The sequence below is a fragment of the Phalacrocorax aristotelis genome, chromosome 4, assembly GCF_949628215.1.
Source record: "Phalacrocorax aristotelis chromosome 4, bGulAri2.1, whole genome shotgun sequence".
In the NCBI taxonomy this organism is placed as follows: Eukaryota; Metazoa; Chordata; class Aves; order Suliformes; family Phalacrocoracidae; genus Phalacrocorax; species Phalacrocorax aristotelis.
Genome location: NC_134279.1, coordinates 72,242,662 through 72,262,698, shown reverse-complemented (window position 1 = coordinate 72,262,698; position 20,037 = coordinate 72,242,662). Strand labels below are relative to the sequence as shown.

General features: G+C 42.3%; 1 protein-coding gene across 8 annotated transcripts in view; it reads left to right on the top strand.

The window, feature by feature from the left end:
- Positions 1 to 20,037, top strand: part of ABLIM2 (actin binding LIM protein family member 2) — a 149,814-nt gene that overhangs the window by 19,159 nt on the left and 110,618 nt on the right. The gene's annotated exons all lie outside the window — the stretch shown is intronic.

Genomic DNA, 20,037 nt, shown 5'->3' with positions numbered 1-20,037 from the left:
TGATCAGATTAACTTTATTAGACTTTGTTTTTCTTAGGTAGTTCCTGGTGCTATGTTCACATCCAGGTCTTAAGAGAGTATCCAGAAAAGCAAAATAAGTTCTAGAAATTCAGGCCTGTTCCTATAGAAACACTGTTAAAAACAAATAGGTTTTTGTAAAAAGTACAACTTGTAAAAAGAAAAAAAAAAAAAAAAGGTTTTGATGTACAGATACTGATAGTGCTTAGCAGTGCAGAAAACCTAGTCATACTAGAGAGAATGTTGATTTAATTCATTACAAAGCAGAATTGTCCTTTTTTAATTCGGTGAGAGCAGGGCTGCCACTCTAAAGGATAGAGAGAAATGGGTTGCCATAGAAAGGGTATTTACTGCCTGAGTCATTGTTTAATTTATGAATATTTGGACTGGGAAGAGAATTATCTTTGGTTATATTCTGTTTTAGAAATACTGGAAATGTGCTGTGGTAGCATGGATCACCTGCTGTTTCTGTGTGTTGCACTAAACTAAAGTTGGGCTTCTCTCTCATTAAAACCTGTATTTTTTGTGTTATACATTGGGAGTAGAGCAGAGCGGATTGTGCCCTGATGCTTCCTTTATATATGGTCTGCAGTTCGGAGAAGTAAAAAGAGCTCCCATATTTTCACAGCCCTGCAAAACAGTAAGGGAGACTCACCTCCTCCAGCTCCACAGGGAGCCGCAGAGCTGGTGGAAGGACAGTGGGATGAAACACTGCTCACAGGAAGAGGAAGATGTCTGGGAGAAGGATCAAAGATGGGGAAAGGAGGCATCAAGGTGGGTCAGGGAGGAGCATTTGTGGGGAAAATTGAGAGAAATTAGGGATAAACGGGGCTGGCTGCAAGGCAGCTGCCAAGCAGTGCCCTTGCCTGGCTGATCCCAGCGCCTCATGGCCCCAGTCTGTCCTGCCGTCTTAAACTGTGTGTGGGTTTGGTGGGGGCGTGTGTGCTTATTGGGGACGGGCACCCAGCATCATAGCTGGCTGTGCACAGGAGGTATCCCCGCATGCTGTGGTCCGCCTGATTTGGCTATGCATTTTATCCTGCTTCTCCACAGCCAGCCAGCTGGCTGGGCAGCAGTCATCAACGCGCAGACCAAAACCATATATAAGCAGTCATCCTTTGTGGGGTAGTGGAAGAGAGCTTGAAGTGGTTAAGGAGGAACAATTGTGAACACAGCCTCAGGGCCACACATACAGCGAGAAAGGGATGTGGTAAAACATATAGGTGGTGTCATGAGCTGAGTCCATGAACCAGGACAGCTGTGTCGGTGATGGCCCGACAGATTCTCTCTTGCTTCAGTGGGATATAGGTCAAGGAATAGCATCCTGTGTAATTGTCGTCTTAGTAGGTTGTTATTAAAGACTTGAATTGGTAGGATTATTGGCAATTGGAGCAGCTTGCAGCCAGATGAAACGCCCCATTTCCTTCCTTCTACGGAGGAGGAGTGACCCATATCTGCCTGGTGGGGTGTGCGGTGGGGCTGCCAACCTCTGCGTCACAGCAACTTGCTCAGCTTTTCTGTGTTAGGGACAGAGATAAAGGCTTCTTTTTAGACAGAGGAAAAGAAACGTTTTTCTAATGTTATTGCAAAGGTAGCTGGTGTTGACCAAGCCTTGGCTACAATTTTAGATTAATTTTTAAATTAATTTTTTGCATGGAATGTGAGGACTTACTGGCTTCAGGCCAGTGAAACTAAAAGCTAATTTAGATTAACAAAGTACCTCAAAACAGTTTCTTTTGCTTTCTCTTGTTTTGACTTGAAAATGTTCTTTGGTAGTTTCCTCCAACCGTATTTTACAGTTTCCCCCCTTGGAGAACAGAAATAAATTTCTGAATAACACTTTTCATCATAGAGCACTGCATTTTTTTTGCAGAATCATAGACCAACTTGGCTTGGAAGGGACCTCAAAAGATCACCTGGTCCAGCCTGTCGTGAGAAGGGGAACCTAGGAGAGGTTATCCAGCACCGTATTGCAAACCTTCAGCAATGGGGACTCCACCACGTCCCTGGGGAGGTTGTTCTGGGGATGATTGCTCTCACTGTAAAAAATTTCTCCTAAGTCAAGATGACACCTCTCCTGGTGCAACTTGCACCTGTTGCCCCTTGTTTTCCCCATGTGGCTCCTGTGAAGAGAGAGCCTCTGTCCTCTTTGTAGCTGCCCTCTAAATACTGGAATACTGTGATGAGGTGCCCCCTGGGTCTGCTGCTCTTTCTTCTTTTTCAGTGAGTTGCGCTGAGTAAATACAGGCAATGTGAGGACTGTGGCAGCTCCTGTTCGTGCTCACCACAGCCTCACCCTGTCATAGCACCGGGACCAAACCTTGGCCACCAATTTCCCTCACCTCCTCTACACTTAAGGTCTCCATGCAAAAGGAACCTGGGTACAGAGGCTGGATGGGGACTAGTGGGCTCCAGCATCTCCTGCCCCCACAGGGCAGACCCCACTATTGTTCCCTCAGCACAATGAACAGAATTCACCTGTTTCTACCCTGTTAAACTCAGAGGATTTGACATTGCATTTTCATCCATCCTTCACTGAATTGCATTTTTGTATGTTACCTGGGAAAAATGGCATGTGATACCTTTCTTTTATAAATAATAACCAATTTTATCAGATGGTGTTGCTTCTTCCCCTTCTGTCTGCAAAACGCAAATATAAAACTTCAGACCAAAATATTCAGTTTGACATAAAACTTATTTGCTGCCTGAATAAGGTGGCAGGTTGCAAAGCAACCCAAAACTCAGTCAAAAAGTGTGTTGCATAGATAGCTCAAAAATGTATCCGTCGACAGTAGAACTGCTAGTTGCAGAACTGTGCAAGAAGTAGCACAGTGGCTGCAGGCTCTGGGGTTGTGTTTGTGTGAATATAACACATTTCTCCTGTGAATGCAGTGTTGAAAGATAGTAGATTGCAGAAATTGTGTAGCCTGCTTGTGAAAAGGGAGGCAATGTGCTGATCTATCTGATGGGGATGAAGCACTGTATTTGTATGGGTGTAACTGAACCTAAGAAGAAATTCTCATGCTGTGACAACTTCAACAGTTAACTAATTTGCACCTGTTTAAAGTAGTGTGACTTCAGCACCAGCACTTAAACATGTCAGTACCTATATATATATTTGAAGTTACTGTATGATTGCAATAAACCAGTGGCTAATCCCCTCTTAATGCCAAATTAAGCAGAGCAAATAAACCAGTTCAGTTTTATATGGTAACATAATTATTTAAGACATTTTTACATGCCATAGAATAGAGCATAGAAGGAAAGAACCTTTGGAAAGGTCCTTAAATCATTTTTGTAATCCTTTATGGAATACCATTTCATATAGCATTAGTGGAAAGTTAGTAAATTTTAATTTAATTAATGATTGGGGGTGATTCATTGTGGCTTGGCTGGCAAAATGAACTATCGTTTTTTACATTATTTTCTCTTGTTTTTGCTTTTTGCTGTTGCTATAACAAGCAGGCATTGTTACTATTACTTCGTTTGTACCAGGGAATGGAAAGAGAAATGAGCCATGGAAATTCCTTCTAAACTGTTTTCCCCAGTTCCAAACATATGCTCATTTCTGAGCCAGGGAATGTGCTTGTTCCCTTCCTCCGTTCGATGACACAGATGGAGAAATATCAGCGTGAAGAGTGATGCTGAGCAGGGGTGCAGCCCGGTCAGTGCTATGGACCTGCAGGGGGGAACTAGCACCAAAACGTCGGTTTCTGATCTCAGGTCATGGCTCTTTAAAGCTTCATGCCCTAAAGTTGAGGGGACTGGCAGGAATATGACTTGAGTAACTGGTGGAGGTGCTAGAAGTGATTATCAAGTAGCCAGGGAGCTGCGGAGCAGTAAGAGACACAGACTCCATTAGACATAGAGTCCATTAATTCTTTCTTAAAATTTTGGAACTACCTATGCTGGAACTGGGCAGTGAAGAATATAAATTAATTTAGACATACTTCAAGGAAAAAACTCTTTCTGCTTTATTTCTTGATATTGAAGTGAGCTCAGATATATAATTTCATTTCAGATGTTACTGATGAGAAATTGTAACCTTAGGCAAACGGGAAAGGCTGAATTTTCTCGTTGTGTGGAGTGAATTGCTAAGATCAAAAGTTGGCTGAACTGAGAACAGAAATGAATGCTGTTGAAAGTCTTCCACTCAGATCAATAATAGTTTTACTGGTGGGCTTCACTGAGAACAAGGTTAAGTCCAACAGTATCACATTTTCAATGATGGCTTCTTTTTTTATATTTTTTACTTTCAGAACAGCATTCCACATTGTTGACAAATTCCTCGGTAATCACCAACCCAAATGAATGTATTTAGTCTTCTGGATGTGACCTGCTGCTTTGCAGCTACATCCCTTTATAGACAATGGGATTTGGAAAGCAGATGGAGAAATGTTTTCTGACATGGTCACTGCGGGTTAAACGCAAGGATTAAAGTGCTGGGAGTCGGGTGTGTGCACATGGGTCACAGAGAGCTGAAGATGAGGACATGTCTGAAATCCCCTCTGCCCTCTGGGGCGGGTTTCTTGTTCAGGGCTTTACGCTTGGGATTCACAGTCTGGATCCTGACGCTGGTTTCAGTGTCTCTCTCCTCACCTTTGTAAGCCTGAACAGAGCTGTCTGTGCAAAGGCAGGGGTTAGACTCACAGCAGCTCGACCCCCTGCACCTCGAGTACTGCGTGCAGTTTTGGGCCCCTCACTACAAGAAGGACATCGAGGTGCTGGAGCGTGTCCAGAGAAGGGCAACGAAGCTGGTGAAGGGTCTGGAGAACAAGTCTTACGAGGAGCGGCTGATGGAGCTAGGGTTGTTTAGCCTGGAGAAGAGGAGGCTGAGGGGAGACCTTATCGCTCTCTACAACTACCTGAAAGGAGGTTGTAGCGAGGTGGGGGTCGGTCTCTTCTCCCTAGTAACAAGCGATAGGATGAGAGGAAATGGCCTCAAGCTGCGTCAGGGGAGGTTTAGGTTGGATATTAGGAAAGATTTCTTCACTGAAAGGGTTGTCAAGCACTGGAACAGGCTGCCCAGGGAGGTGGTTGAGTCACCGTCTCTAGAGGAATTTATAAGACGTGTAGACATGGTGCTTAGGGACATGGCTTAGTGGTGGACTTGGCAGTGCTGGGTTTACAGTTGGACTTAAAGGTTTTTTCCAACCTAAATGATTCTATGTTTCTAAGTGGAATTTGCAGCTGCGGTTCCCTATTGGATCTAATGGGGTTAAATGCACCCTGCCAGTTTTTCAGATTTCCCTAATTAGGAGAATATAGACTTTTTTTTTTCCCCCCCAAAGAGGGGCTTCTGCATGTGTGTGTGGCCATGCAGGCCTGTCCTGGTGGTGCCATGTGTCAGAGACGGGCTGAGATGCACAGCCTTGCAGCAAGGCAGCCCAGGCTCACGGGGAGAAATGACTTTCTGGCTTTCCTCCAAATGTGCCAAGGACCTGTTGTCATGTTTTCTTGGAAAGCAAGGAGGGTAACTCTTCAGATGGAAGATCCTCATTCAAATGGAAGATCCTGAGTGACACTGAGTAAAAGCATTCACGCTCAGGATATAAGCTACAAAGAAGCACCTATAGCTGCTTTACCATCTGCTACATATGGAAAATGGGGGGAAGCTGAAGGCACTTTCTTGCAGTCCTCAGTGAACAGCTGGGAAATGGGAAGTGAAAAATCAACTTGCTCTGCCTTTGGATGTGCTGAGGAGCAGGTGTGAGAAGGCTGCTGAGAAGCGGGTATTCGGCCTTGTAGATTTAAACTTATGTGTGACATTTAAGGCACAAGTCTTTCCTTAGACTTAATCCAGGGCTCTTAATTCTCAAAATCTTCCTTTTTTTTTTTTTTTAGGGTTTTTATGTGCATTCATTTCTGTTTCTTTTCTTTATAAGACACTTCTGAAGTTAAATTTCTAGATTCTAACAAAAGCATGTGAGAGAGCAGGTTGAATCCTTTTTTCTACATAGCACCCAACCCACATTATCACTTGATAATCTTGAACAATAGGCAGCTTGTGATTGCAGAATTATGGCAATGTCTGTGTAACTTTGCAGAAGAGAGCAAAGCAATAAAGATCCTTTAAGTATATCTGATTACTTAGTTGATACTTCAGTTTATTTTTCGTTTAAGCACTCAAAATTTCCATTGATTAAAAATCCAGGCAATTTTAATGGTCATTTTGTACATAATATGAACATTTAGTGGTCTCTTTCTCTCTTTGTGTGCATGTAGCATCAGCCTACACAGACAAATCCATTTTTAAAAATTTGCTCCATGCATTAATTTACTCCCAGAATAAATACCCAAGAGTGATCTTGGCATCTTTGCAATGCCTGTCATCTTTATCACACCGTTCATGATCCCCAAAATGTCAAATTAATATTATAGTTTAATTCCGCTCATATTAAAGGATATAAATTAGCTTTTCTAACTTTCTTGCTTACTACATGCAATATTTGACCACACCAACTGATATTTATTGCCTCATTCTCCTTCTTTGCATTTGCTCCCATAAAATGCTGGGCTCAGATTCTGGGTTTTATCTCAGCGGTTCTTGTTACAGTACCATTTCCATTGCAGCTGGGATGCCTTCCCTTAATGCAATACGTCCCATTAACCTGCTTGCTTTCCCAGCTTACCACCAGGTATTCAGCAGATGGTTTAAGTTTCCCTCTCGCACTCTCAAGTCCTTTCTCCGATTAGTCCCTTGTAGTGCCTGACCTTTTAGAAACTAATACCTTTTGTTAATTGCTTGTCCTATCCTTATTAAATGACAGTTTTGCTGCACTAAGTGGCACATGTCAGCCTATAACCTCTGCTTAAGCAGGACTTCTCTTATCAGATGTCTATGCCATTTGTTACTGGCCATCCGTATCAGTTTCAAAAGGTCAGCAGATTCCCTGTGAGGCAGGTTCATTTCTGAAGGTGTGACCTGCGGTACCATCTCTGTGGCTCTGATTGTCCCTTCGCTGCTAACCAGACCATATCTCTTTACCCTCTGTCCTGTGTCACTTTGAAAACCGCTTTCTGGTTGTGCTGTTACTGTCACCTCGTTATGAGGCGGGGTTGGGAGTTTTTTTCTGTCCTCTAAGGATTCTCTTGCACCCTGCTTATGGGTTAGATATACCACTTTTTCCCATCACAAATCTCTGCTAAAAGCTTTGCAGGCTTTATGTTTGATTTCTGCTCACTATTTTATGTTTACGGTTTTCTGAAGAATACTAGGTGGTGCTTTTATTCTAGTTGGGGGAGTAAAAGGGGATAATGCACCCTTTGGTCTGGATCCAGGTCTGCTTCTGAGAGGTCCCTCCTGGGAGAAGGGAGCGAGGAGTGGGAGGAGTTCTGGTTTCATTCATCCGACTTGCTGGCCAGCGGATAAGGGCTGCCATCACGAATTTCAGGGCTGAAGGAAGTTGTTTGTTTCCAAGAGATGGCAGGGAGCAGAGAAGGACTCATGACTCACATACCTCTGGAGGAAGCACAGCAGCCTGCTCTCCGTTATGCAGAGCTCAGAGTGGTTTCTCAGCCTGATCTCACATTTTAAGTTTTCCTGCTTCATAAATATGCAGCGCTGTCAGTGTCTTATACTTCAGTGCCTTGTAGTACAAGAGCCCATGAATTGTTATTTTTCTCTGACTTGCTTCTGTGTGTGTTTCAGTTAAAGACATCCATGTGTATGGCTCATTGCCGTGCTGCTGAAGAATGATGTTTTCTCATGCATGGACTTGAGGATGGAGGTGTTTGAGAGCCAGAAGTTTAAATTCAGGCTGTTTCTGAGCAGGATGGGTTTTGGTAGGGTGCGACTGGTTACTGAGGGCATGTTTGGGTCACTCTGCAAGTCCATGCCCAGCAGGGATAGGATTGATGCAAGAGAGGCTGGGCAGAAAGTTGGAAGGCATGGGTTTAGCTGTAGAGATACCATTTATCTGACTCTATCTCATTAAACCTTTAGCCTTTTACTGTTCATTTTCACTTCTACAATGGATTCACCCTCTTTATTTGGATCATAAGTGCCTGAGGGTAAGGACTGTTCAGCAATAGTGCCAACATTGAACACAGCAGTTCAAGTAATAAATGATGATAGTTTAAAGGAAACATGTTTCTTAATTTTATTTTTGTCTTAGTGACCACAGATTGCCAAAATCTGTATCATTGCATACAGCAATATACTTAATTTTGTCGCATGCTTTGTTTGTTTGTTTTATTCTGATCATATTATCCTCAATAGAAAATCCAGATAAACACTAACCTGGATCAAAACCACAGTAAGTCAAAAAGAACATGAAGCAGCCCTACAGCCGGTTATTGTGACTTAGAAGGAAAGATACCTTAAAGCATACTGAGAAAAAAAAATCTGTGAAGTATGGTGATTTCTTGTATTTTCCAGCATTTTCAAAGTAAAATTCATTAATTGCAGACTGTTTATGAAAAGCAAATTTCTTAATCTGTATTGAGACTGGGCTCTGTAGTCTCCATTTGCTATTAAGCAGTCATATATGAGGTTGGTTAGAAACTCAGTGAGCGACTTAAAGTCCAAGAACATAGATTTGAGAATCAGAAGATCCTGAGTTGGAAGGGACCCACAAGGGTCAGAGAGCGCAACTCCTGACTCCAGACAGGGCAACCTAAAATTTAAACCAGCATGCAGTCCCTGAGCAGTACAAGAATTGCTGTATGCAAGCAGGTGCATGCATGTATTGCAAAGTCCCTGAATCTCAGGTGGCTTTTTAGTTCTGATTTTTGAAAAAATTCTCGATTAGGAAGGACTTCATATTTTACAGTGAAGGAAAACATCTGCGTTCTTCCAAATTTAATAAAACAAGCAATTGTTTCTGAAGATTTTCGTAGACAGGCTGTGGAAAAAGCTCAAAATGGGTCTAGTGAGGCGCTGTAAGCGTGGGAGAAAGGAGCGGGATCAGACCATATACCATCACCTTCAGTTACTATTGACGTTAACTTTTAGTGAGAAGAGAGACGTGAGTACAGGTACAGGAAAAAAAGTGAGTTAATTGGGAATAAATCTGAAATATTTAAAAAATGCCCTTTACAACCAATGGTACCGTAGGCTATAAAGAGTTTGCAGCCAGCTAATCCATTTCAGCGTGGCCTAAATTCATTGCTAAGCTGTCTGGCTGCTGTTTGCGTTCACTGATGTCTTTGCATTGACCTCGGTAAAGTAACCTTTGTAAAAAGAAACCTGAAACAGAGGACAGGCGAGGGCATTGCTGTGGCTACCAGAACTTCACTTGAAGTTGTAAGAGGAGCCGTCACTCATCCTTTGCTATAGCAAGGGCAGTGTGCTGTTACTACATTTAAAACAAGGGAGTTACAGGTGTTTGGCGTGTGTTGATTTGAGAAATGAGGTAAAAGCTATTCTGCTTTCTGGATCGTTTGCAGCAGGAGTGTCAGCAGGCAGCGTCTGAGCTGCCTCGCCGGTGCTGCTGTCGCTGCTGTCCCTTGTCACGCTTCCCTGAGTCAGTCCATCACGCTAATGAAGCGCAATAGTCTCGTACTTTGTGCCCGCGAAGCCCGTGACTGGTGCTGGAGTTTCACAGCATCACCATCAAAACCCTCTGGGCTCCTCAGGTATGATTTTTCCTTTGCTGTAGCCAAGTGGTGAGACCGCAGGGGAGGCACAGGGATCACACCTGGAATTGTCAGCACAAATTAGTACACTTTGTGACTGCGTTATGATCGTATAACGTCAAAATGTGGGTTAGATAACATTTAGTCTTGAAAGCCTGGTGAGCGGAGGGAAAGGCTGTGTTAGAGTGAAAGCGCTTTCACTTTTCCTGCCTATTAATTTACGTTCCTTTGGAGCGTTGCTATTTAGCAAAGTGCCTTCTGTGTTTCTGCCAAGCTGAAGTAGCCGTTGGGAAAAACTAAGTAGGCCAAATCCTGCAGATATCTGGAGGCTCAGCCAGGGTGGCTGACGATCCAAAAGAGCGCAGCGAAGGATTTGGCCTCGCATAGACAGCACAACAGCATTGAACAAAATATTGCCATAAGGTTTTCATGCCAAAAGTCAGTTGCTGAAAGACAGTGCGTATATAAGAATTTTTAAAAAATTTAATAATTCATAGTTTTGATTCAATGTGCGGAACCTGGGATCTTCAGATGTGCTCTCTGGGTCTCAGGCCATGGCAGCCGGGGGCTATTTAAAGTTACGGACCGTGCCTGGCGTGGCCCAGGACAGTGGGGGACTCACCGTATGGATTTCTGCAGTCAGAGCTCCTCAGCTGTCCTTGTAGAAATGCTCGCTCTGTTCTCAGTAGTCAGTACTGGACAGACAAATGTTTTGTTTCGTATCCATTACAAAATGGATATTTTCTGTAAGTAAGAAACCAAAGGAAAACATTCTGAAACTTGGGGGAATTCTTGATTTATGCTTTAGTTGATGGGCACTTCTGTAAGGTCTATGTACTGTCAGCTGTTTCTGGCTTCTCATCATGAAATATTTTCAAAGTTGATCATAATTGCATATAGATGCTTTTCAAACATTGATGCTTTTTGTTTAAAAAAAAAAAGCCTCCATCCTCTATTTGGGGAGTTTATATAATGTATAATGTTTATAATATATAATATGTTTATAAGAGTCCATGAGTTGGTAAAAACTTAAAATAATTTGCAAGTTTCACTAAGCCATAAAATTTGCACTTTATTCGACATAAATAAGACCTTTTCTTTCTTTTTGAAACAAAGAAACAAAGCAGTATTTCAAGTTTTAAAAAATTATTTGGTTTTTTTGATGGAGATTGGAAGGTAGTGAACGTTCTGACAAATGATTCAATGTTGGCTCTTGAAGTTGATGGACACTCAGCCTTCAACACGCATGCAGATTGGATCAGTCCAATATATTTCAATATGATTCAGTGCAAAATATTCTTCAACCTGCGCAGCATGGTGAACTCACTGTGCTTTTTGTGCACGGTGCTACGCAAGCTGTGTTGCTTTCCCAGCCCTCCCTCAGCAGCATCGGAAGCTGCAGAGACCTGTTTTCACATTTGCACCCTGACTAGTTTCTGTTTGTCAAAAGAGAGAAAAATACTGTTTCTTTGCTATTTGGTAGTGAAGAAGGCAATGAGTGGATAAAAGCTGGTGAGCAATGGAGGGGGGAGAGGGTTTTGGCTGCTGTGATGCCTGCAGGGGAAAAAAAAAATATCTGCATTGTGAAAAAGCGAGGTGAAATCCTGTTCCTATCCCAGCAGTTTATTCCAGGTTTAGCTAGCTTGTTCTTTAAGCCATCAGTCCCCTTTCCAATGCACAAGTCACATTACTGCCTTCATACAAATTTAGTCCAAAGTGAGTAAGAGCTCCAGATTTTAATCTTCATGGAGTATTCACACGATAATTGGGCAAGCAAGTATTGCTCTAAATAGCTCAACATATTGCTGTTATTCCAGTGATAAACAGTCCAACTCTGTATGAGCAACCGGGAGAGATTTTTGGCTGCCACGTGTCTCACTGACCACCTGCGGGAGAGAGACATGCTTACAGCATCTCCTTCCGAAATCAGTGCAGCGCCCTCCTTGCACCAGGGGGAAGGGACCGCCTGGATCAGGGGATGGCTAGAGGGGCTTCCCGGCTACCTCAGCCTGTATTTTTAATTTGTGGTCAGGCAGCTTGCAGGTTTTCCTTCTTTAAGCCCTTTTCCCCAGGTGCCAGCACCAGCCTGCAGTGGCTATGGAAGGCGGCATCACTCCACGCAAAGACAGCCGTTGCTGGCACATCCTGCGTCCGGTGTCCCTTTGGGACCCTGCCAGCGGTGGCCCACCCCGTGGACGTGACAATATTTAGGCTTCTGCAGGATGCTATTTTTACACGGCGGCGAGGTGTTGGCTCGCCTCCCGCCTGTGCGTGGGTGCTGCAGGAGTCATCTGACCCCTGGGCGCGTTGGTGTCGAAGCGGCTCCCGTGACGGCACGCTGCTGCAGCACCTGCTCCCCCGCCACTCCGGCTGAGCTCCTCGCCGCCGGCCGGACACGCAGCAGCGGTGCTTCTGGAGGCAGCTCCCCTCTCGAAGGGAATTAATGCGGGAATGCCGGAAGATACAGGTACAGTGTGATGACTCCACATTTTGGAGACCCTAGACATGAAGTGAGTTGTTTTTCACCCGGAGCTGTGGTAATGAAATCACTGATACTGTTGTGAGAATAATTATTCTGTGTTCATGTGGAAATGCAGCAGAGTGGAAGAAGATGGTTAAACATTTATTTTAAACTATGCTTTGTATTCTTTTAATTATATGAATGATGATTTGGAAATTACAATGATACCGGTGCTTAGCTGACAGCTCAATTTGAAAACTTTCCTCATTTTATTTAATTTAAATTCACTTTAGACTTTATATTAGATTGTAGGTGGAAAAAAAAAACCACCCCATTGCTTTATGCAGATATATTGGAGTGTTGTTCTATATCCTTCCCTGCTGTAATCTTGCTAAACCCATACAAAAACAGTCTTTATATTGCTGCAGTACTGGGACCTAAAATTCAGCAGAGGTTTTTATTAACTGCCTTTGTCTCTGGTAAATATTTTATTATAATAATGAGGGCAGGAGGTTAACTCGTGCTAGGCTTGTTTATGTGATGTGAATTTTGCACTGAGCAGATGGTGAGATCTGGAGCTCTCGTGCTGGGTACTTGTGCTGTGTTGCATCTCTTGTGCATGGTTGTATTCACATTCTGCTGGATAACACCCCTCCTTCATCTCTGACCCCATAAACTCTGTAATTAGCAGCAAAAGCACAGGTTGCTTCAGTTGTACTGTCTGCCTGCTGTCCTGTATCATCTGTATGATTCTGTTTTGATTATGGTCTCCATAGGAAATGCTGGAAAAGGTGTGCAATCCTTTCCTCAGTGCCAATGGAAAGGCACCATAAAAGCAGTTGTTTATAAGTAGCAGAAGCAGGTATACAGTTCAAAAAGGAATGTGATTCTTGAACCGTGTTATTTTGTATTTCGGGGCTACGTGAATGAATTCAGTTAGATAGAGACCTATTGGCATAAAGATTTATTGAATTTGCTAAATGGTCTGTCTTAGGGTATAGGAACTAAAGAGAGAAGCAGTAGTAGTGCTTTGCTGTAGGAGGCACAGCAGAGGTCTTGGAAAGAGCAGCGAGCATTTCTGGGGGAGCGGCTGGACGTTCTCGGTGCAGAAAATCACCGTTGGGGAAGCGAGTGAATTCATGTGCGCTGGCGTGGGGACAGACCAGCCCTCTGTACGGCCAGTTGGCGGGCTCGAGGGGCTACGTAATGTGGACATTCAATGCAAAACTTCTTTGGCTTTCTCTTTATCCTTGTGATCTTCCGCTTTTTTGCGAGATGTATGGAAGAAAAAGGTATTACGTTATAATGACATGGCACTGCAAAACATGCAGACATGTTTGAAATGGCTTTCAACACAAGCTGCTAACTGAGAGATATGGTAAAACAGGTTACCGCTAGATATGTAACGTGCGGTTGCAGAGCATCTGTCCCTAATGTGTCTGCTCCTCAGGCAGGTTTGGTGCCTGTCGATTTGGGCACACTGAGTTCCCTCCTGACCTGGTGCCTGGACTTACCAGGGTGCACAGCCAGGCAGGGCTGGGGCCGGGGAATTGCTCTTCCCTGCTGCCAGGCATGGTTGGAAGTGTGGATGGGGAAGGCTTGTGGAGTGCCTGTTTGACAATCGTGCTTCTCATCCTTTCTGTGGAAGGACCATCGAGGTCTCAGGCCCCCACAAGGCTCAGTAACGAATCACCAGTTCTTAGGAAAAAGAAGAGAAACCAAAGCCCTTTATCTAAAGTAAATTTGTAGCTCACACCCCTGTAGTTCTCTGATCACTGTATGTATTACTTATTACTGTGTTACATTATCCTTACCCCCACACCAGCACTGGAAGAACTTCTAGTCACTGTATTTTACATGCAGGGAGGGAGCAGGATCCAGCTTTAGGCACTTAAAACCAGGAATAATGCTTCACGGGATATTTAGAGGCACTTAAATGCTTGTTTCCTCTGCTTCGTCTGGATGTTTTTAAATCCAGCCCTGAGTGTTTTGACTGAGGTGACACAAATGTTTGGCAAAAAACCAACTTGAACTCCAATCTCTGATTCTGGTCGGGTGCTGCTGCACTCATCTGCTTCTCCTTTAATCTTGCTCAGAGAAGATTGCAAATTTAATTCCCCTCTGGGCTGCTGTGAACCACACCCTCCCTAAATCGCTTGATACAGCATTTCAGCAATCAGTACTTTGTCCTGTTTCTCAAATACTTAGTAAGTGGCATTTGGGTCTCATATTTGTTTATTTTGATTTTCAGTCACCACCTCTAGCTACAGAGGTGAAATGTTTCAGTGGCAACACAGAGATAATTTTCTGCTAATTCCTTCAATCAGAAGAATATCCATTATCAGAGCTGTGCATTTTTGGTTCAGAGTTGGAATGCAGCCTGAGTCTTTGTTGAAAAAACCTGAACATTTTTATGAACTAAACAGCTGATATTGGTAATTTTAGATATCAATGTCTTTTTGCTCAAACAGAATCTTTCCGTCTCATAAAGTCAGTGTTGTAAAGAAGAACATTCCTGGTGAATTTATAGAGGAGCCAAGAGTGCTGAGAGCTGCTAAAGAAAATTGATGTAGCTTTTCTGCTGATGGAGGGTTGCTGTTGATGGCAAACGATATTATATTTGTACGAGCCTGAAATGAAAGGCTTGCACTTAGAATCACAGAATTATAGAATGGTTTAGATTGGAAGGGACCTTCAGAGGTCATCTAGTCCAACCCCCCTGCATTGAGCAGGGACATCTTTAACACTTTTTTAACGCAACCTCAAGAACAGGATAAAAAAATTCAAAATAAAACACAAAAAGAACACGGGAGGGGGACACCCACCCCCTTTGGTTTTCCTTTTACCGTTGTCTGTAGGCTCTGGTTCTGCACTATCCATCCAGGAACGTTGGTGAGGAATTAGCACTTTCTCTAGATTGAGAGGTAATTTGGGGATTACAAAAACTTGCTATTTAGGAATAAAATATTTATTCACATAAATGTTGTCTATCCATTCAAACTACACCTTAGTTTAGTTCAGAGTTTGCTTTAAAATGTCTATATGAAATGTCATGGAACATAAAGCACCTGTCAGCTCTGGGGCCCCCAGAGTAAGACAGACATGGACCTGCTCGAGTGGGTCCAGAGGAGGTCCACGAAGATGATCAGGGGGCTGGAACAGCTCCTGTACGAGTTGAGGCTGAAAGAGTTGGGGTTGTTTAGCCTGGAGAAGGGAAGGCTCTGGGAAGACCTTATAGCAGCCTTCCAGTACTTGAAGGGGGCCTACAGGAAAGATGGGTCAGTAAAGCTCAGTAAAGGTTTCCATGGGTCTTTATGCTAAGTTAAACCAAAAGGCACCAAACTGGAAAAATCATTAGGACTATGTCGAATTCTGCAGTTTCTGGCCATATGTTTCTTCATCAGGTCTGTAATCTGCCATGAAGATTTTTCTCATTTGGCTACATGAAGCCTGATAGCAAAGGGGTTTGTCATCCTCTGCAGGGACTGGTCCTAGATGGGGTCTTTTGCCAAGGGTTTGATTTCCCTCAGTGCTTTGCTCACAGCAGAGAGAAGATGATGAGAGCACAGTGACATTTTCCATCCCAGACTCCAGAGTGGAGCATGATCAGGGACTTGTGAATCTTCTCCCTTCTGCCACTGCCATCAGCTTGTCTTGTCCTGTTTCCAGAACACTCCTGTCTCGGCCAACTCGCCTCCTTAACCCTGGTACCTCAGCCTGGTTCCCAGTGCTGTTAAATACTCCTCACGCTAGCAATGCCCAAGGAGCTGGGCTTATTCAAAGGGGGATATTTTTATGGATCCAGTGTACCTTTCACAAAGTCCATCTCTGTCAGGCTTCAGCCCTTACTCCAAAGTACTTCCAAAACCAAGGTGCTATGCTTTCTTTTTAACATTGAAAACCAACATATTTTATCCTATCCCTTTTTTCCACCTTTATAAAAAAGTTTAAACACTTTGTCTGAAATTTTCCCTAAAGAAATGAACTCGAGAACACCAAACCTGAAGAATGTCAGTATAAATGGTTGAAGTTTGGCAAAGTTGTAAGTGCACTGAAAATATCATTTTACAGTACCATGAGGTTGATAACCTGCGATATCACTGTCCTGTCTTCCCCATGATACTTACAGCAAGCGAGTATGTCTTGAGCAACCCATATAGAAGTAAATCCTAGGAATGTGTCTTATTTGACAATTTATTTATCAAACCATTGCTAATTCAATAAGCCCTACTTTATCCACAACTGCAGAATTATGTACTGCGTAGGCTGTTGGAGAGAGGTTGAGTCTTGACATCAGAAGTATGGGAGCACTGGACATTTGGCAAGACCATCGGCAGTGATACCCCTAGCAGACAGGTCTCGTATGCTGACGAAGTGCTGGGGAAAGTGTTAGCTAGTTCCTTTCTTGCCGGTTTTTGTCCTTGTCAAAAAGTATGTGCAGTCTGATCTTTTTAGGGTTTAAGGATTGGTGGAGATACCTCTGGTAGAGCAAAATGCAGTCTGGGGGAAGGGAAGTTTGGAGAATCAGGCATTCATTTGGATTTCTGTTCAGAAAAAGTCATTTAAAGTGAAGAAGGAAATTTTTCATTTCATCAAATTCTGCAGATCAGGGTATAATGTAAGCATTTAATTTTTAATGACTCTGTAGTCAGTTGTGATCCTATGAATAGTCTCAGATCATTACGTTCTGTCAGTAATCACTATTTCATTAATTAAATATGTTTATTTTACTGCTTCAAAGACTGATTTTGATGCATAAGGGCATAAAAGTAGAATGCTGAAAATTGCCATGTAAATATATTTCCTTAAATGTTTTGAAACGTAAGTTAAAATTTTAAGTTGACTAATATAATTAGATTGCCAAAATTGTGTCAGTAGTTGCAATTTCAACATAAAGCACAATATATTTTAAAATATTCAAATTTAAATTAATATATTATTAATTACATCATTTTGTTGTGCTAGATGAATAAGTATTTAAAACTGTCTTCAGAAGCACAGTTTTCTAATGAGCCCAAAGGCACTGTATTCCCACTGGGGTTTTGTGTGAAATATTGATTAGCTTAGTTCTGAACTGAGAGGAAAGCAAAATAATTATTCATCTGTCTGCAATGCTTATTTTAAATATGGTTTGTGTTACTTCAAGATTAATGGAAGAATTCCAACAGAAATACTACATCTTTTCCTTTTTAATTTCTTTTATAGCTGAGTTGTTGGGGTTTTTAAAATTCTAAATCTTGATCCAGAGACCTGAAGAGAAGCAAATGCACTAAATAGTCCTGCCCTGTAGCTCTGGACACTGGGCACCGTATGGAACATGGGAAGCAAAACTCCGTTTTCTGTCACTATGCAACAATTTTCAGTTTGCAACAAGTTTCACAATTGTTTCACAATTCACAAAACAAATTTTCAGCAATTTTTCAATTTTCTGCTGCTTTGCAACAAGAGTGGCATCGAACTCCTGGGTGCAAGAAAACAAACAGAAAACTGAAGCTTCCTCTGGAAATGTGAGAATATTTTCACTTTAGGGAGAAGGGGGTATGTTTGGTTCGGAGGGCCACCCTCGGCGCCCTTTGGCGGTGCATCCGGGTCCCTCCAGCACATGCTCTGCACTGCGGCTGGGACTCCTTGGCCAGGTTACTGCCCTGCCCATGGGACACACCATGGCATGAGGCTGCAGCCGTCTGCGTGCCTCTGCACCGGCCAGGAGCTGATGCCTCTGGAGAGATGCTGTTCAGAAAGCCTTAGCCATGGGAAGAGTCAAACATGAAAAAAAAAAGTCATAATGTTTAATCATTCCAATCAGAATTTTGTATTTCAAATATAACTTTTTAGGCCAGAATGTTCTGGGTGTGGTCATCCCTCTTTAAGACAAGTCTTCCATGAATTATTAAATGCTACAAATTTGATGCTCGTTAGTAATTTTGGAGAGAGCAAACCTTCTTCATCCGTAGTTATAAACTTTTAGCAGCTACTCTGCTAAATACCTCAGGAGAAGGCTTTGTTTTGGTTTCTTACAGGATTGATTCTTTTTCAGGGTTGGTAGTTTGTTTTGGTCAGGTTACAATAAAGAGAAATTCTCATGTCGAAAGTTATTGCAAAGTTCAGAGTGTCTTCTGTTTTCTTTTGAGGAATAAGGCAGATGTTCATATTCGCTTGAACCGTGTGAGACGTTTGCGCTGCGTAAATTTGGGCATCTGCTGTTCTATAAACTTCTAATTGCCTGTAGTGCTGCGTTGTTTTTGTTGGAGATGTACTTAATTGTAGCCAGGGCTTCAGCAAGAACTCCAGAGTTCGCATTGCCTTGAGCAGGACTTTCTGATAGTCCCAGGGTGCGTAATTTCAGCAGACAGGGCAGAATGCTAATGGGTGGTGAATAACACTACGGGCAGCTCAATATCGTGTATCTCCTTGGGAAGAAAACTCAAACGCTTCACTGACACGAGTAGAAAGAGCTGGTTTGTGCAAAACTTGCAGAACCTCCCCCAGAAGACTGGGTGGAAGGCTCGGCATCTCATTGAAATACTGACTCCTTAAAGGTGGCGGATGTGGAAAGGCCTTTTAGGTATCACCACAAGGTGCTGGTGATGGTGATGAGGTGAGAATAGAGAAGGAAGAGTAGCAAGGTCGGTTATTAAAGAATAAAAGGTGAATGATGCTCATTTACTGATTTTGGTATCATCTGTTAACATATGTGTTCCTAGTGACAGTACCAACCCTGCCTTTTTATATCAACCCTACCTACGGTGAAGGTATAGACAATACTGGTTTTCTTTTTTTTTTAATTACAGTAAAATTTGAGGGGGTTTTCCCATCTCTTTTTTCTTTCAGAAGCCTTTTTTTTTTCTGAAATAGCAACTCTGATATTACAGTAGGAACAGAAGCTAAAGAACTCAGCCAATCTGAGTTAAATCAAGCCTCTTACAAATTGATTCCTAGTGTTGTAGCAGTCTCATGCAAAAAATTACTTCCCAATTTTTTTTTGAATGCTGATGAAAGAAAAGGGTTACACAGAAGTGACATTCCTGAAGGGAAACACATCTGATTACCTTTTATACCGAGTGTATTGACCTATGAGAGGTTGCTCCATCTTCACTGGTTGGTTCCTAAGTTTATTTTGAAGCTAGAATTTTAAAAACTTCAATCACTTTGAAATAAACAACCCAACCTTAGAATAAGCATGCCACATTAAAGAAGAATGTAATTAAGTATGTAATTTACTTAAAAAGCTTGATATATTTTTCTGTTATTAGTTCTTCACATAGGTAAAAAGGCAAGTCTATTGAGTTACAGTACAGCCAGCTTATAATTAACTGCCTTGATGTTTGCTCTCGAGACTCCTAAGTACACTGCGATAAAATGATGCAAGTACTGCAGCAGAATTACAAGAATAAAGTCATATCTTACCTGTTCCACATAATACATTGGAATGCCAATTTATATTGTTATTATCATCAGCCCAATATATGCAATTTCTAATTTACATCACAAGATGGCAGCAAATTTTTAATTCACTTAATATTTTACTAACCTAGATAGACCTAATGTCTTGAAATTATGCTTTTTTTACAAAATGACAGCCCCCTTTGTTTAATGATCAGATGTATGTGGTATTTACAGAGATGTCAAAGTTTCAGAAGTATGAAGTCAAAACATCTACAGAAGTGTATTTCTCTTAAAAACAATTAAAAAGACTACTACCTTGAACTTTAAGGATCAGTAGCTCACAGTGTAATGGTTACTAAATCCCATTAAAGGTATTTTGGATAAAACCAATAGCTTTTACCTACAGTCTTTAATTTATTGAAGGGAAAATGCAACAAAGCATTGTTCTGAGATTCAGGCGGAGGCTCTCAAGACTTGATCATGTGGATTCTTTCCTCTATAAGCAGTTCTGATTTATGTTTGAAATGTTTGCAGGAGTGAGCTTTGAAAGTTATGAAATGAGAAGCGTGACTCAGCTCCTTTAGCAGATCTTT